This window comes from Rousettus aegyptiacus, unplaced genomic scaffold, assembly GCF_014176215.1.
Source record: "Rousettus aegyptiacus isolate mRouAeg1 unplaced genomic scaffold, mRouAeg1.p scaffold_m13_p_8, whole genome shotgun sequence".
Taxonomy (NCBI): Eukaryota; Metazoa; Chordata; class Mammalia; order Chiroptera; family Pteropodidae; genus Rousettus; species Rousettus aegyptiacus.
The window spans coordinates 90,356,084-90,362,026 of record NW_023416311.1 but is presented as its reverse complement, the minus strand read 5'-3'; the positions used below and the strand labels follow the sequence as shown (position 1 = coordinate 90,362,026).

Here is a 5,943-nt window from a genome sequence, read left to right as displayed (position 1 = left end):
AACCTCTTTGTGTCTCGATTTTGCCTTCTTTAAGTTGGAGACCTAATGGTATCTATATAGGATTGTTGTCCTGTGACAACTCAATTAAAATAAGTTAATATTGAAAACACTTAGACCAGTGCCTGACATATATCGGTGTTGGCTGCTGTTATTATTTTCTTATTAATTGAAATATATTTGACATTAAACATTGTGTAAATTTAAAGTGTACAACATGTTGATTTGATACATTTATACATTGTAATATGATTGTCATTGTAGGGATAGTTAGCACTCCATGCCAACTCTCTTTTCTTTGTGGTGAGAAGAATTAAGATCTACCCCATAGAAAGTTGGATGATTACAATACAATATTGTTGCCTACGTTCACTATAGTGCATTAGATCCTCAGGTCTTGTTTGTCTACTAGCTGCAAGTTTGTACCCTTAAGCAATGTCTCCCCATACCTCCATCCCCAACCCTTGGTAACCTCTATTCTACTCTTCTGTTTTTATGAGTTTGATTTTTTTCATATTTCACATATAAGCAATACCATATTATATTTCTCATTCTCTGTCTGACCTATATCACTTAGTATAATGTCCTTCAGGTCTTACTGAGGATTTGACCAAAGGTTAGATCCATGCTGTTCAAGATGGCAACTATTGAACTAGGCATATGTAGCTATTAAGTGTTTCAAGTGGGCCTAATATGACAGAAAAATTGAAGTTTAAATATAATTAATTTTAATTAATCAATTTAATTTAAAGTAATACTTGATTCGGTTATTGAAATAATTTTAGGTACAAGAAAAAAGACTGAAAATATCTCATCACTATTTTAAAAATATTGATTGCATATTGAAACAATATTTTTAATATATTGGGTTAAATAAAAGATTAAAATTATTTCCTCCTTTTTTTTACATTTATTTATTTATTTATTTATTTATTTATTTATTTGCCTATCACGCCCAATCTTCCTAGGTGGTCTCCCATCCAAGTACTAACCAGGCCTGACCCTGCTTAGCTTCCGAGATCAGACAGGATCAGGTGTTTTCAGGGTGGCATGGCCATAGACTTTTTTTACTTTTAAATATGGCCACTGGGACACTTTAAATAATATATGTGACTCACAGCATGTTGAACTGTGCTGGTCTAGATTACGAGGAAGCTTATTTGCTCTGCTAAATGTTTGGACTTTATCCTAAGAGTGCTGGGAAAAAAACGAGAGCCAATTTACATATTACATATTTACACTTCAGAAAATTTACTCTGGCAGCTGTATGGGAAATAGGTTTGAGGGAAATAAAACCAGAGCTATGGAGATCAATTAGTTACAGAAATGTAGGCAAGAGAAAATCGTAGTCTGAATTGTGGATGGCACTGTGGATGGAGGAAGTGGGCATACTGGAAGGGGCCTCTCAGTCAGACTGGGCAAGGGGAGTCAGCGTATGCGGCTTGGGGAACTGGGTGGATTCTCTGAGATAGAACCTAGAGGACAAGAAGGAGGATGTAATTTAACCGTCAGACTAAGTCCCTTTAAGAAAATTACCCCAATTCTTTTAGCTCAGTTAATCACATTCCAGAGGCTCCCACAGCCAAAATGTTGCTTTTCAGAGCTACTGACTCTTTTATTCTTTCTCAAATCTGCTCCTAAAGTAAGAAGCATGAAATTACATCTGAAAACTGTCTCTTTCTACCTCTACTTTTAAAAACAACAAAACCCAGACACATCCCAATATTGTCACTGCCACTTGGCAAACACAGTTGACAGTTCTTACTTTGTATTCAAAGAGCTTCCAGAATCCAAAGGGAATATTTTTAAAATGAGGATGAAAGAGAAGGGCCTTGGAGATATTCCTCCTTAAGGGAAGCGACACAGGCTTGGAATCCAGATACACCTGCCCCTGGACCTCGTTCTACCTCTTTCTGGTTCTAAGTACTGGTACACGAAAGACTGGAAATCAGTATCTGTGGAGCAGATGAAGTCTACTTAATGCCTCTGAGCCTCAGTTTCCTGATCTGTATAAATGAGACGATTATTTCCATTGTTGTTGTTCTGTGGATGAGACCATCTTATACATAAAGTGTTTGGTACTTAATTGATACTCATTAAATGATAGTAAAATTGGAGTAAAATTCAAGCAGAGGTGAAGCTATTCATGGCACATTTTACATACTACGCGTGGTCCACTTTGCTTTCAGACTACCATCTGGTAGATTTCCAGGGCAGTGGGGACATGGCTGGCATACATCTCCTAAATTTTGAGGTGATCCTAAACCCAAAACTTTTGTTCTGTGCATAACCTTCAGCCTTCTCTCCAGCAAGTCTCCAAGCAAGGCTGTGTAACCACTAACAACACTGCCATTGTTAATTGTCTTCTTTTCCTTGTCTTGCTTTCCCATCCTCCATGCTTCCTGGGAGAGAAATCTTAGAAACTCAGAATGGTAAAAAGAGGACAGGAGGGATCTGAGCCAGAGCAATGGTCTTGGATCACATACCGATTAACTAAGGTTGGTTGTCCTTGAAATGACAGCTGACTCTATTGCATTTTAGCTGAAAAGATCACCAGCCGACCTGCCCTCCTATCCATGCTGAGTGTGTAGTAGCAGTCTTTAAATTTGGCTTAAACAAATACTTATGTCTAAAATCCCAAAAGCAGGCCAGTTGCTTTTCTCTGTCTTCTAAGAACCATGCAATTCTTCTTAACATTTTGTGAAGAACTAACACACTCTCACCCACTGGGCCAGGAAGGGGATACTGCAGAGCTGCTAAGCACTGTGATACAGGCTGTGCGGTGGTACTGATGAAATGGCCAAGAAATGAAAAGCCTCTCCAGACAAGAATACTTGGCAGGATAACGTTCCCAGAGAAACAAGGTCCTGAACTTTCGATTCATCAAACCAGTGTTTGCAAAGTGGCTCCACTGTATCCTGCTATGTCTCATCCCACTGGAGGATCTGATCCTGGTCCTCAAGGACTGCATCATTTGTCGAGACCAACAAAACACACGCTTGAAATAAATAGATGTCAACTAAGCACTTAACTGGGTAACACTGACTTTAAGTGCAAGAGGAGTTTCCAGAAAACGGAATCAGTGTGGGATGATGGTGAAGAGAATGTCTACATGAAGAAGATAAAGGTTAACTGGGGCTATAAAGTATAAGTAAGATTTCAGCACAGGAAGGAACAAAGGAAAGACACTGGAAAGTGATAAATGTTGATGTGGAGTAGGGAGGAAATCAAAGCAAGGAAGTGCTGATAAGTTAAGGTACATGTGATTTACTCAAAATCTTCAGTCTCACTACATTTCACTTAGTCCTCTGCTGGATTTTCCTCTTCACTCAAGCTGACCTCACAATTCTCTTCTGTTATTTTTAAAATCCTTCTTTTCTTATATCTTGTATTCCCCACCCTTACTAATATAGGGACCTAGAATTACTTCTAATGTCTCACATCCAAAGCTGTAGCTTTCAAACCAAAGCAGAGGACCCTTGTGAGCTCCTAGCACAAAGCTGGCTGCTTGCTCAGGAACGACTGCCCTGTGGCTGAAACTGAACGTATTTCCCTCCACTGCAAACCTCTCAGAGGACCAAAGATTCATCCTGGCATTCTGAAGAAAAGATGTTGGGGACCAAAATGTTGCTAACAATGGTAAAAGAACCCTTTGAGGAGACTGAAGCTCTGAAATTGTAGGGTCATTTCATAGCTAGCATTGAAGGCTTATTTGTCCATCTTTCTCTTTCTTTATGTCTTCTTCTTCTTCTTTTTCTTTTTTCCTTCAGAATTTTCCATAAACGAGTTCATTTACGAAGAGAAAGCTAAGTTTTGGCTACAATACCTTCACAAAATGAAGGCCTTTGAAAACGCTGCTCTGGATCGAGGTGCGCATCCCACCCCCACCCCCATTCTGTCCCTAAATTACTCCCTATAATTTGTTCAGCTTGATTCTACTCCGAGTGTCCAGGCGGTTGGGACCCACAGCCCCGTTGGGCCGCGAAGGGGAGGCATCTTTCCTCTCCCCTCTTCTCAGAGGATCTGAGGCGGCTGGCCCTCTGCCTGGCTATGCCAGAAAGTGGTATGACCACCGGGCGACTGTGGTCAGCACAGGAAGAAAATCTCGGGTATTCACAGCTAAACTATGGTTTGAAAAATACTGGGACTGAGGGTTGGCTGTGGAAAGGAGCAAGAATAGAAGCAGAAATGCACTCTTTGACTTTGCTTCTCCCCCAAACAGGTCCTAAAAGAACCATAGAAAGGATCCCAATGTTTGTGGCTGGGCTAGGCAGTCAGCCCTACAGCAAGGGTTAGTGTGGACCCAGTCTGGGGTTTCCTTCTGGGTCTTTCTTCGGGTAACAGAGGACTTCTCAGCGCCTCCTCCCCCACTTCAAAGTAGCATCGTTTTGACCCTAAGAAAGACCCCCGAGAGCCCAGGACTTTTGGGTCGACGTCAGAATTTTGGGTGCCTCTTCCATTGGAAACAATCTGACAGCTCTGTGCTGGGTAGTCCACGCTCGAGTCACAGCAGCCTGTGCCCCTGAGGCCCTCAGATCTGCATCACCAAGTTGAGCAAAAAATCTACCTGCATTAGTTTGATATTTTTTTCTTGCAATTGCTCCTTTTCACAGTGAAACAGGAGGACGTGCTTCTGACGCGGCACATGGGTCTGGCATCTGGATAACTAACTTCCTCCATCCTAACTCACGTGGCCTTGCATAGGCCCCAAGGTCTGGGAAACAGAGATAGGAGGTTTCCCCTTTCTGTTCCATTTTTAATTTAAATCAAATGGGCCTGAACATATTCGTAGAGAAGATTGCACACTGGAACTATGCTCCTTAGTTATTTTTACTCACTTAAGAATCAGAAAAGCCCGGGAGGCCCTCAGGACATGCAAATTAAAGGTGGCAGCTGAAATTGGCATTTTCTGGAGCAGCTCCAACAGCTTGGCACCCTCCAGGCAAAGCATTCAGAAAGAATTGAGGCTGCTCTACCCAACTGAAGAACACCTGGGGAGAGCAGTTTAAGAGAAAAAAGCCCCCTTTTCCTAGGACCACTGTCCTCCAGCAAGAGAACAGGAGGGTGGTTCGCATTCAATGTGAATAACTGATTTTTCTTCCATAAAGACTGACGTTTAAAGAAAATCCTTTGGCAGGCTCATTGCAATCTTGTTTGTCCCAGAGCAGTAGAAGTCTTGGTTATAAATATGCAAGGCATGATGACATGATTACGGCTCAGTGGCTAGGTGCAAATGGGTCTGGGTTGTTTTCTGCGTGAGGAATGCCTTCCCCCCACCCCTCTCTCTCCGTGCAGACCCACACACAGAAGAGAGTTCATGAAGACAAGCACCTTACCATGTCCCATTTCTCTGTTCTCCAGAGCTTGCTCTACGTGGACCTGGCTCCGGGAAGTGAGAATGCACATCTGGCCAGGAAGGACAAAGTAGAAGGGGGGCAGTGAAGGAAGCTGGCTCCCTGATCCAGGACTGGCCAGCCTGGTCAGGGCCTCATTTAGTTCTGTATAATTTTTGGCTCATACAGAGAGGGTTGGTATTGGACTACACACGAATCTGGGTATGCTTTGGCAATCTCTGAGAGATACAAGGGGGTAGCACTGAACCTTTCCAGTGTCTGCTCTGAACTGGATGTGCATCCTAAGGGCCAGGCCAAATCTGTTCTAGAAGAGGGTGATTAAATAGGTGTTTAAATCCCAGAGTTGGAATCCTGCCTCTGTCATTTATGAGCCCTAGATCCTTGGGCAAATCATTCAGCCTGTTTCCCCGTACCAGCTTTCTGTGAAGTTGAAATAAACCAATGAACATAAAGCATCACGTTTGGGACACGTTTAGTCAATGCAGGCTGTCACTAGAACGTTAGACACAAGAGTGCCAGAGAAGAGCAGGAATGGCCGTTTACTGCACTGTCTGTCTGTGGCTTCCCAGGAGCCTGAGTTTACCCGAAATCT

General features: G+C 42.5%; 1 pseudogene; it reads right to left on the bottom strand.

Moving 5' to 3' along the window:
* Positions 1-940: 940 nt before the first annotated feature.
* On the bottom strand, positions 941-1,059 carry LOC118607271 (annotated as a pseudogene).
* Positions 1,060-5,943: the final 4,884 nt, after the last annotated feature.